The following is a 13277-nucleotide window of genomic DNA, read 5'->3' as shown; positions in this document are numbered from 1 at the left end:
GAACTGTGAGTGACTGGAGACCTAGAATATTTTCTTCGACTCTCCCCTGACCTTAGTGACTGTTATCCCTATTTGCAATTTGCACGTTAATACCATTGTTGCTGCTATTATCCTTGGACTCATTACCCCTTTTATACTTTTTATTGGTTTTACTGGCTCTTAGTTATTTTTGTTTCCCTTTTAATATTGTATGTTTTGATACTGTGGGATTACGAATAACTGTGCAATATATCCGTATTGTTTAGCACATGTCACTTTATTTAGGGTCTATTTACTTTGCACTACATTACTAGTGGGTCGCTCAAAACACCAAGCTCCAACTTAGTGAGCCTGCTTTTGCGGCAGATTAATTTATATCTTGTAGCACGTGTCATTTTAAAGTCAACCCATATTGCACCTTATTCTTAATGGTGACACTTTAACATATTGTATGTTCTGATTTTGTGGGATTTCTAATTACTGTATAATAATGTGTTTAACTCTCTACGCGGTTCATAGTACCATTAGGAAATCGATTATTATTCTCTGGGTTGGCGATTTTAATGTTCAAGTATTCCCACTATCTCTGACTACAGTCTGTGGGCCCAGGAGGGGGTAATTTGACGATGACTGTTATATGTACTTCTCCCATTGTGAATATGGCACGGCTTTAAATAGTGTTATTGCTAAGTTGGATTTAGAATTACTGTACTGTGCCACTGATAAATATAACATGAAACGTCCTACATTCACAGGCAGAAATGCAATGTCCAATATCGATCACATTATAATTTTGAGTAACAGTGTACATTTATTCTCACTACCCTGGATAACGGATCAACCAACAAGTGACCATAATATTATTTCCCTCTACTTACTATGTTGGGGTTTTAAAAATTTAACCGGTGCCTCTCACAGCCCGTGTATTGCCCCCATTAGACCGAATGGTTTCTGGATAAAATGGGCCGGTTTGGACCCATCTAAAATCCAGCATGATTTTATTACATAATGCCAGAATGATATCCAAGTTTACTTAGGGGATGAGGTTGACCCACTATTGATGCTTGATAATTTCACCAAGATCAATAATATCGTGGAGAGCCTTTTGTCGAAACCAGTCCACGGAAATAAAACACTTAAGGTGGGCTGGTTTGATGATAATTGTACAGCCGCCCTATATCGCCTCAAACAAGCCCTAGGGTGTAACCCAAGAAATCCGGATATAATTAAGGCTCTACGTGCAGAATATGTTTTAGCTCTAAAAACCAGTAAATTGCAACTTCAAGAAATAGCCTGAGAAGATCTATGCCAGGCAGCAGACACAAAAAAAATAGTAAACTGTTCTGTGATACTGTTAATAGTACCTTTTTGAAGGATGATCATATACCAGAAATTAATTCCTATATTAACTGCAATTCTTAGGTAGCTCATTTTTCATAAATTTGTAATCCAATTGACAGGGATGTCCCATCCACCTTGTTTAACCAAAACCCTGTTGACTGGCCAATAATACTTCTGTTAATTAGTATAGAGGAGGTAACCAAGGGTATAATTAGTAGTAAGGTGTGTAAGGCACCGGGACTCGATGGGGTCCCGATAGACCTTTATAAAAACTAAGTGGTTGTATGGCCCCGCTTTTAGTTCCTAATGCCACTGTTGAGACCCAATTTCCATCATCATGGGGCCAGTCAATCATAATACCAATTCATAAGAAAGGAGTAAAAACTGATGTCTGTAATTACCATCCAATCTCCTTATTGGACTCCTCTATAAAGATAATAAGTAGGGTCATGCTATTAAGATTAGAAGCCTGGGTTGCAGAGAAGTCGGTCCTCATGCAAGTACAATATGGATTCAGAAAGGGAGTTGGCACACTAGAGCAGTGTGTCAACCTGGATCTTTTGATTGGCAAGTATGCCCTAGCTATGGAGGGCAATTTATATATATGTTTTGCTGACCTTTGCAGTGTCTTTGATTTGGTAGATCATTCTATTTTATGGCCCTTATTGCTAGAAATGGGTGCTCCCAAAGAGATAATATATTTTCTGGCAAGATTATTCGGGGAGTTGTCAAGTAAGGTGTGGTACGGTCCCTTAGGTGAATATACCCCACTTTTTAAACAGGCTGCGTCCTAGCTCCATTACTCTTCATTGTTTATCAATGAAGTAGACGCAGCCCTGTAACTGTCTGAGTCGGATGCGCCGAGGGTGGATGGGATCCCTGTCCCAATCCTTTAATACGCTGATGATGCAATGTTACTTTCTCACACCCCCATTGGGGTATAGCGTCTTATTGATAATTCTACTTTTTTTATTGCCAAAAGAAAGCTTTTAATTAATAAATCGAAAACCTTTGTTATGGCTTGCGGTAGGAACCCTATAACATCCAGATCTTACTATATTGAAGGTTCTAAGGTCCAGGTAGTCAAAACATTCTGTTACTTGGGTATTACATTTGCAGGGAATATGTCATGGGCTTAGGAACAGGAAAATGCCTGTTCTAAGATGCTGAGAAATATAAATGGCATTTTTAGATTCGCGGCCAAACTGGGTATTCGACGCATCAAAGATATTTTGACAATTTATAAGATACGATGTGTCACTGCAGCTCTTTATGGGGCAGGTGTTTGGGGACATTGCCAATGTAACATATTACAACAAACCAAAAACTCATTTTTAAAATGCTTGTTGTGTGTCCCTTCATCGGCCTCCACAGAACTGATTCATAGTGAGGTGGGCATTAAATATATTTCATATTTGGCTTCAATGCGCCCTCTCCTATTATGGAAATCTATATGGTCAAAAGAGGAGACAATGTTCACCCAATCCATAATACGGGACTGCCTCAAAATATAGAACTGCCTAAGAATACCTTGGCTTCATTATATTTTTTACTGGTTTAAATTCTTATTTAATTGTGATATCCAGCTGGATCCTGGGTGTGCAGATTTTGTTGCTAGAACTGAGATAAAATCACTTTTGTTAGCCCACAAAACAGAGGCACATCCCCATGTTATTAAGAACCAATCAACTCTCATTTTTTATCTGCAACTGGATCTTAAACAGGGTTTCCAATCTTACCTGTCAGTCGTGACAAGAGCATCACACCGATTTGTGCTGACACGCCTAAGATTGGGTATCATACACCATCTTGTTAATTTCCCAGTTATGAAACAGTGTTCTGCTCACCCATGCCCATGCGATTGAGTTTCCCGACAAAGCTGCTGTCATATGTAAATATTCTGTAAATTTTATTCTCATTTTAGGACATTTTATTTAAGACCATTCTTTTTACACCATAATATAAGATCTACTAAAGACGCTAAGGAGTTGCTCCTTAGACTAGAGAACCCAGGATTCTGTTTTTATTCAGCTACATTCCTCTTGAAATCTATTTGTATTAGAAAATCTATGATCATTGACACTTGAATGTATGATTTTTAGGGTACCATGTAACTTTCTGCATTTGCACTTTTGAATCAGGACCAAATATATTTATGTAAAACGCTCTCACACTTTTGTATTTGGATTACTATGTTTATGAATTTCGATGTATTCATATTATTAATCCTACAGTTTCATAGTCTCTTGAATATTATTGTAGATTATTGATGACTGTACTGCTTATATGGTTGATTTTTTTAACCGAATAAAAGCTTTCAAATCGAAAATCGAATCGACTAAAGCACATCAATATAGAGCCACCATTTTGAAAAATCTCAGAAGGGTTGCTGTTAGGAGTAATTTTCTGTCTCTATAAGGCTACTTCACCCCCAAAACCTATGTTTTGACATCAAAATGAAATATTACACCAATACTGCAACACATTCACCATTTTTAAAAATGTTAAATGCAGAAAAATGTGGCCCAGATTAGCAATGTCTAACCAGGCTAAATTACTTCTTTAGTGATAGAAAAATACAAATCAAATATAAATATCTCTGGACAACAATTTTTTTACAGGACTGCAAAGCAAAAATATTGACTTGTGCAATGTATGGCATATATTACTTCAAAGCATGAAAGGAGATCATTCACAGTAAAAGAATATCAGCAACCGTAGCAACATTATACTATTGCAATTGCATGCATGTGAATTGATCTATTGGACTATTCACCACAGCATCAGTACTGAATCATTCACCCATCAGTGCAGGAACCTGTGAACCCATTACCACAAAAGAGAGCAACATCAAATGCCTACTCACTAACTGCAGATAAGCCACAAAACATGCTACCGAACTAGCAGAAAGCATCCTTGAACACGACATAGACATTATGTTCATCACTGAAACATGGCTCAATGAGTTTTCTGCCCCATTCATGGACATAAGTGTACCCCCAGGCTTCTCAATCGTTAACAATACCTGAAAAATCAAACAGGGTGGGGGTACTGCAATCATACACAATGACAGCATCTCTGTAACGGAAATTGACTCCTAAAACTACAACTCATTTGAATGTTAAACTGCCAACATTAAGATGAGAGAAAACAAAACTCTACCATGCCATCTCCTCTGCCATCCACCTGGCAACACCACCGTATTCTGTGAACACCTCTCTGACCTGATAACTCACAGTGCACTCCGTGACTCCAACAGCATAATTCTTGGTGACCTCAACCTACAATGGATTGAGGAAAGCAACTCGATGATCCAAACCTTGAATGGACTGCTGAATAACACCAATGTTACCCAACATTTTACAGAACAAACTCATAGCAGAGGATCAACCTTGGATGCCATCATAGCCTAAGCAGACACAGTAACTATCGACCACATCCTGCCGGTGGACTGGTCAGACGACTCAGACTACCACTTAATTCTATTCCACATCAACCTAACTACCCAATGCCTGCCAGGCATGCAAGAACCCCCCCCACTGGGCGAGAAACCTAAAACAAATTCTGCTTAGTGATTTAGAAGAAAAGGTAAGCGCACTCCTCCCCATCACCACAGACAACCTCTCCACAACAGTACTCACCTCACAGCGACCCTTGACCTCCTGGTAGTTCGCTCCCCCTCCGCTGCAGCGCCACCAGTGCTCGGGCCACCCTTCTGCTGCCTCCTCATGCTCCTGGTGCCCCGCACCCGAGCGCCGTTGCTGCCGCTTCCTGCTGCCTGTGTGCCTGTGCCCCAGCCCGTTTTTTCTGTACACTGTGTGCCTGTGCCCTGCCCTCCGATTTTCGCCGATTTTTCCCGCAGCTGCCTCCCCTGCGGCCCCGCCCCCATGCCCATTCGCTGCCTGGCATCCCGCCTCCCGCCTCCCAGCTGATCCTCCCTCCCCACCTCCCCTTAAATGGCAGCTGCTGCGCGACCACGCCGCTGGCCGGGACTGCGCGCGCAGCACCAGAACCCCTGGCCCTCACGCTACCCATGACACGCGCTACCGCTACATCGGCAGCACCCTCATCGCACTCAACCACGGACGCACCACCAACTGCTACAAGGCCACCCCCAAGCGCACCCACGGCCCCTTCATCTGCCAGAACTGCAACTTCTCCTGCAACGACGCCACCGAGACACCCACAGCAACGGAACCCAACCAACTGCGATGTATCATGCTCAACACCCGCTCCGTACGCAAGCACGCCGTCGAGCTCTGGGACCTGCTCACCACCACTTCACCAGACGTCACCTTCTTGACCGAGACCTGGATGAATGAAGCCTCCGCCCCAGACATCGCAGTGGCCATCCCCGACAGATCCAAAATCTCGCGCAGAGACCGCACCAATGGAGTGGGAGGAGGCCTCGCCATCATCCTCAAGAACACCATCAAGTTCTCCACAAACACCGACGACACCCTCACCACCGCCGAACACATGCATTTCAAAATCAACACGGACCCCAAGACCACCCTCAGAGGCACCCTTGTCTACAGACCACCTGGCCCACGTCCCCAATTCTGCAACTCCATTGCCGACTTCATCAGCACGCACGCTCTGACCTCCACCAATTACATCCCGCTCGGCGACCTGAACTACCATCTAGAAAACAACAAAGACAGCAATTCCTCCACCCTGGTCGACAACCTCGCCACCCTCGGACTGAAACAGTTTGTCACAACCCCAACCCACATTACCAGCCACACGCTTGATGCCATCTTCACCGCCAGCCCCCACGCCACCTTCAGCCATGCCTCCGAGCTCACCTGGACCGACCACCACTGTGTCCACGTCACCCTTCAAAAACCCGTCACCCACCACAACTGCACAGATCCCCTGCCGTCGCTGGGGCAAAGTCACCAAGGAGCGACTGGAAACTCACCTCTCACTCAACCCACCAACCAGCCCCACCGACCCCGAGGAGGGGGCCCGCACCCTCAGGCTCTGGATGGAGGACTGCGCCAACACCATAGCACTTATGAAACAACCCACCGACAGAGACACCAGCCAGAGAGCCAGCTGGTTCACCCCGGAGCTCCTAGCCTCCAAGCTCACCTGCCGAAAACTCGAGATCATCTGGCTCAACAATAGAACTCCCGCCAACCGCACAGCCCACAAAGACGCCATCCGCAACCACCACCACCTCTTCAGGACCACCAAAAGAGCCGCATTCAAAAACTGCCTCGACAACAACGCCCACAACAGCAAAGAGCTATTCAATATCGTGAAAGAACTCTCCATTCCTAACTCCTGCGCCAACGACACCCCGCCATCGCAAGCCCTGTGCGACACCCTCGCGTCCTTCTTCCACCGAAAGATCACCGACATCCACAACAGCTTCAACCCCTGGATGCACCCTACGGACCCCGCCACGATGAACCCCCCAAACCCCACCGACCATGACCCTCTGACCACTTGGACCAACGTGAGCACCGAAGACATAACTAAGACAATGAGCACCACCCGCTCAGGCTCCCCGTCTGACCCTCTCCCCCACCACATCGCCAACAAAGCTCCTTCAAAACGGGGACCTTCCCGAAGAGCTGGAAGCACTCCGAGATCAACTCCTGAAGAAACCCAAGGCTGACCCGAGCTCCCTCAAGAACTTCCGGCCCATCTCCCTGCTTCCGTTCCCAGCGAAAGTCATGGAAAAGATCGTAAACACCCAGCTCACCCACTACCTAGAAGACAACAGCATCCTGGACCCCTCCCAGTCAGTCCTCCGCAGTAATCACAGCACCGAGACCGCCCTCATCGCCGCCACAGACGACATCAGAATCCTACTCGACAACGACGAGACAGCGGCCCTCATCCTCCTGGACCTCTCTGCCGCCTTCGACACCGTCTGCCACTACAAACTACGCACACGCCTCTACGACGCAGGAATCCGAGACAAGGCCCTGGACTGGACCACCTCGTTCCTCACCAACAGAACCCAGAGAGTCCTCCTCCCCCCGTTTCATTCCGGAACCACCAAAACCATCTGCGGCGTCCCCCAGTGATCCTCCCTCAGCCCGACGCTGTTCAACATCTACATGGCAGCATCACTGGGAACCCCCCCGGCACCTACCAACCACGCACGCAACCTAGGAGTCATCCTCGACTCCAAGCTCAGCATGACCAACCAAGTCAACGCAGTCTCCTCCTCCTGCTTCCACACCCTCCGCATGCTCCGCAATATCTACAGATGGATCCCGATGGACACATGGAAAACGGCCACCCACGCTCTCGTCAGCAGCCAACTTGACAACGGAAACGCCCTCTACGCCGGAGCCCCGTCCAAACTCATCAACAGACTCCAAAGAATACAGAACGCCTCAGCATGCCTGATCCTTGACGTCCCAGGCAGGGACCACATCACCCCGCACCTGAGAGACCGGCACAGGCTCCCCGTCGACAAAAGAATAACATTCAAACTCATGATCCACGCACACAAAGCACTCCACAAGACCGGCCCTGCCTATCTCAACAAAAGATTCACCTTCAATGTACCCACCAGGAAACTCCGCTCCGCCGACCTGTCCCTGGCCGCCGTCCCACGCATCCACAGAATCACTTCCGGGGGCAGATCATTCTCCCACCGCGCCGCCAAGTCCTAGAAGGCTCTCCCCCTCCACCTACGACAGACCGCAGACCTCCCGGTCTTCAGAAGACTGCTCAAGACCTGGCTCTTCGACCACTAGCGGCAGCTGCCCCCCTCCCCCCCAGCGCCTTGAGACCCTAGCGGGTAAGTAGCACGCTTTACAAATCCCTTGGTTGATTTATTGATTGGCAATACAACACAAATATGACCTCCATCATGGACCAATTAGCCCTCTTGAAAAAGGAAAAGAGTCAGGAACACCCCTTTGAGAGCCTGGTTCAACACCGACATCTACTCGGAAAGAAGACAGCTTAGAGCTGCAGAAAGATTGTGGTGGAACAATCCGTCCACAATCCTACTGAAACGACTCAAATCAGTTAGCAGGGCATATAATAGGCACATCAAGACGAGAAAAAGTCCTTCTTCTGTAGGGCCATTGACAATGCAAAGAACAGGCCGAAAGAACTCTTCAATGTCATTAGACAACAAACCTCAAAGCCCCCCGCACCCAGTGTGCAGGCCTCCAAAGTCCTATGTGAGAACTTTGCCAATTTCTTCGATGATAAAATCACAAAGATTGAACTCTCCCTGGACGTCCACCTCTGCCACCTGGACAGTAGCTCACTCACTGAGACAGAAACTACCACACTAAAGCACCACCCTAACAAATGGAAATCTTTCAACCCCATCTCTGAAGCTGAGATATCAAGAATGATTGCTAGTTCGACTCCCTCAATTCACATCTCGGGCCCCATTCTATCCCAACAGGCCAAAAAGATCAATCTCACCCTAGCACCGATATGGACCAAGATTATAAATAGCTCCCTGAGAACGAGAGTCATGCCGACTGTCTCAAAGTCGGACAAGTCACACCTATACTAAAGAAACTGGGCTCGGACGCTAATGATCTGAAAAACTTCTAATCTGTCTGCAACCTCCCTCTCCTAGCCAAAATCCTGGAAAGGTGTGCTCTCCCCCAACTTACATAACACATGAACTGCAATAATCTTCTAGACCCTCACCAATTAGGTTTTAGAAAAGGATGCAACACAGAGACAGCGATCCTCAACATCATAGATGACATCCACAACTCTGAAGACAACGACCAATGCTGTCTACTCATACTCTTAGACCTATTAGCAGCCTTTGACATGGTTGACCACAAACTACTCATTAAATTACTATAAGACAGGGTGGGAGCGCATGAGGTGGTCTTACAGTGGTACACCTCCTTTCTACATAAGCGCACCCAAAAGATAAAAATCAACAACATCCTGTCGGACCTACGCCCCGTCAACAGTGGTGTACTCCAAAGATCGGTCCTCTCTCCGCAACTCTTCAGCGCCACTCATCACCATAGTTAAAAAATCCAACATCCCCTTCCACCTCTATGCGGACGACACCCAGATCTATCTCGAAACTACTTCCATGGACGACATCCTAAGTCTAAATGACACTTTAAAAGAAGTCCAACACTGGCTATCACTTAATCACTTGAAATTCGACCAAGACAAAACAGAAATCCTCCTTATCTCCAACAAGGAACAGAACCCCCAAGTCATAGAATGGTTCAAAGCCATGGTTGCTCTTAACTGCAATCTCACCCCGGCCGACTGAGTGAAATCACTGGGAATCATACTGGACCCAAAATTAGACATGGCCAAACGCATCAAAAACTCAGCCAAGAGCACCTTCTTCAAACACAAACTGCTCAACAAAATAAAGCCCTTCATACCTCCGAATTACCTCAAACAAGCTACTCAAGCCCCAGTGCTGTCCAGACTGGCCTATGGGAATGCAACCCTCACAGGAGCAGCAAAAGCCCATCTGGCTCCCCTAAGAACAACTCTGAATGCAGAAGCCAGAATGGTCACAGAAATATAGAAATTTGAACACATCTCACCTGCGCTCAGAGAACTAAAATGGCTCCCAATAGAAATGAGTGTGAACCGCCTGTCTCACGCACAAACCCCTACACACCGGAAAAACCGCCTACCTGGCCGTGAAACTCAAAAAAGCAGGCCAGACATGGAGCCTCAGGAGTAGCAACACTCTACTCCTTATCCCTCCGAGAACTCACAAACAAAAAAACACATCTCGTTCCTTCTCGGGAAATGCGTCAAAAATCTGGAACTCCATCCCAGTCCATATCAGGACCACCCCCTCATTTGTAAACATCAAAAGACACTTCAAAGACCTCTTCCCCTCAACCAATCCCTTCCGATTGGTAGCCGCTGCTCAAACGCAAACTCCTGCACTCAGCAGCACTCAGCCACCTGAGCATCAAGACTTCTACCTCACCCACTATCCGATCGGTACTTGGATCACCCTTCCGGAAATAGGTCCTCACTCAAATCAATTTATTCATGACTCCCATATAATGCGTTTTTATGCCAAGAATGTGATACTATATTCTCAGACTTTTGATCCGCCATGACTCAATTGTATTATATTGTTTTTCTTGGACTGATTTCACCGTTATTTTTGTTGTAAAGTGCTCCAATACCCTCGGGTCCTGCTAGCGCTATATAAAACTCATAAATAAATAAATAATAACTTGACAACAAGCAAGGCTTCTATGCCATTGCTAGGTTTCCACATGTGTTGGGGAAAATTGACTGCACCAATGTTCTCCTTGTGGCTCCTGCAGACATTGCACATCTATACAGGAAGCACACACACTCAATAAATGTGCAGGCAATTGTGGACCACCTGGGCCTGTTCACCAATTTTGTCGCTAAGCTTTCTGGGAGTGTGCATGACTCCTACATCTTACGCCAATCGATCATCAACCAGCGGTTAGAGAAGGGACATATGGAAATGGACTGCTTGTTGGTAAGTACAAAATGAACACACCACACACCTCAAGTACACAAGAATGTAGCTCAAATATGTGAGAATGCACATGCAGCCAATTTAATATGACATACCTTAGAACTAGTCCAAACAATATTTAGAACCCTACAATACAAAATAATCACGACATATGTCAGAAAGCACAACAAGGGAGTAACCTACAAAATCTCTAACAAACCAGTATGGAACCCATGGAATATAGATTTTGCTGAAAACATCAGATAACATGTAAAATAAATTAATTTAGCACATGACACAGAAAATATGTTTCTGCGGTTCTACATACATCTTGAAATAAACACATGTGTCATATGTACAAGAAGACGACAGATCCCCTGCTCTCACATGTGATGGTGCACAATTAGCTGACATGCAAAAACATAGTCAGCCATGCACCATGCAGCAGGTGTTCCTGCATCATGGATTTGCAAGTAGTGCTGCATGAGGGGAGCACTGATTGCACACAAATATTCACCAAAGTATGTTAAACATCACTCTGTGTCGTTACAGAATGAAACATGCATAGGAAGAGCATGCAAACAATCCAAATCACAATATCACTACATATTGATCATGCATATGACTGCCCTGGTGAGGTGTAGCAATATGCTGCACAAAATCTGAAATCAAAATTTGTGTCGATTGTGAACTGACACTCACTGAAATAGTGATGGGTATTACTCAAACATGCATATATGCAGAGTCTTAGTCGACTCATGCACAAGGACATTAATGCATATGTACTTTGTCATCACATGTCCCAGTAAGTTAATTTCACCACGTAGCAGTGCCACTGTCACTTAAACACTGACCCACCTTGGGGGCAAGGTGAATGTAATTAGCCCACAATGAGTTCAACGTTTAGCAGACAAGGAATTTAGCACTCAGCTACTCTCAGCACAATCACTCACAATGAGGTATCTAGATGATGTTCATAGTAATCATCAAAAAGTTAAGGTGGATGTTTCTGCAGGAATATGTGCCAATGGTGCACCCCATAAAATGTGTGCACATGAGAGGATCAGTTTATGGTCCTGTAAGAAAACTGTAATCTCTTTTCTAGTGAATCATTCATCCAGACAGTCACAACATGGAGGTAATGCACAAGATCCAGACAATGCCAACATGGTGATATGTAGGCTGTCAATTATAGGCAATTTAATTTCAGTGATGCTGATTAATTGTCTAAAGCTCCACATGACAAACCAGAATACACAATGCACACACACCAAAATAGACACTTTGCAAACACAGCAGGCACAAATACTAATAGACACAACTCTCTGTTATCTGTTTCAGGTGATCAAGGATATGCTCTCTGACCATGCTGATGATGCCCATCAAAGAGCGACACAGGCACAGAGAGACTACAACATTGTACTGGGACACCCAAGGGCCGTTGTTGAAAGGGCATTTGGAGTCCTCAAATCCAGGTTCCGATGCCTAGATGTATCAGGTGGCAGACTCCTGTACAGTCCTGAAATTGTATGCAAGATGGTAATAGTATGTTGCATTCTGCACAATATTTGTGTACGCACAAACACGCCATTGGATGAAGACCAGGAGAAGCAGGACAAGCCAGGGGATGGCAAGGATGTAGATACCACAGCTTCTGCTGCTGGAACAGCAAGGAGGGATCAAATCATTAGAATTTTTTTTACAAAATCACAATAAACAAAGAAGCCATCACATGTTTTCATCTTTAAAAAACCAAATAATCAGATAATCTTACTTCATGACATGACATCATTTAAAGAATCGTTATGTGAAGGAAGGGGCACTCTCTGGCACATTTTCAACTTCCAGAGCAATGCAGAGACACTTGCATCATTGTGCAAGTTGGCCTGCATAGGTGCAAGGAGGCAATCGTTTTTATGCAGCGCGGGGGCAGACAAAGGTCTGCACCATACTACTGTGGTATGGTGCAAACCAGCATTCATGAAGTTGCAGGGTGTAGCATTATGCCAAGGAAACCAATGGCACTCTCCACAACCACCTTGCGAAGATGGCCATGTCTATTATTTTGGCATGTTTTGACTCTGCAATGGTATTGTCAAGCTGTCTCTTTGGGCTCATTCCCCTGATAGACTCAGTCTGAGTATGTGACTCTGCCCTTGACATGTCCCATGCCATACGTTGTCAGGTCAGTAACACCATCAGGTTGTAATTGATCCTTAAATCCACTGTTCAGGTTACTTTTGAACTTCACAATATTTAGTTTGACTGTAGAGTCCATGTTTTCATGTCCTTGTGTTTCTGAGTTAGATGGAGAACATTGACATAATTATCAGGACTCACATATTGTCATTTGTCTTCTTTTACTTACAACATGTCGCCAGAAGAGCCACATGAATTCCACATCCGTAAAGAACAATATCTGCACATACACCGGTTGGCCCACTGATATCGTGCTATGGCTAAGAGGTACAGAGATGACCAGGCAGCTGCGAAATGGAAGTCTCTGTTTGAAGTTACA

The sequence above is a fragment of the Lissotriton helveticus genome, chromosome 3_2 (assembly GCF_964261635.1).
Source record: "Lissotriton helveticus chromosome 3_2, aLisHel1.1, whole genome shotgun sequence".
Lineage (NCBI taxonomy): Eukaryota > Metazoa > Chordata > Amphibia > Caudata > Salamandridae > Lissotriton > Lissotriton helveticus.
This window is presented reverse-complemented; position numbering follows the sequence as displayed.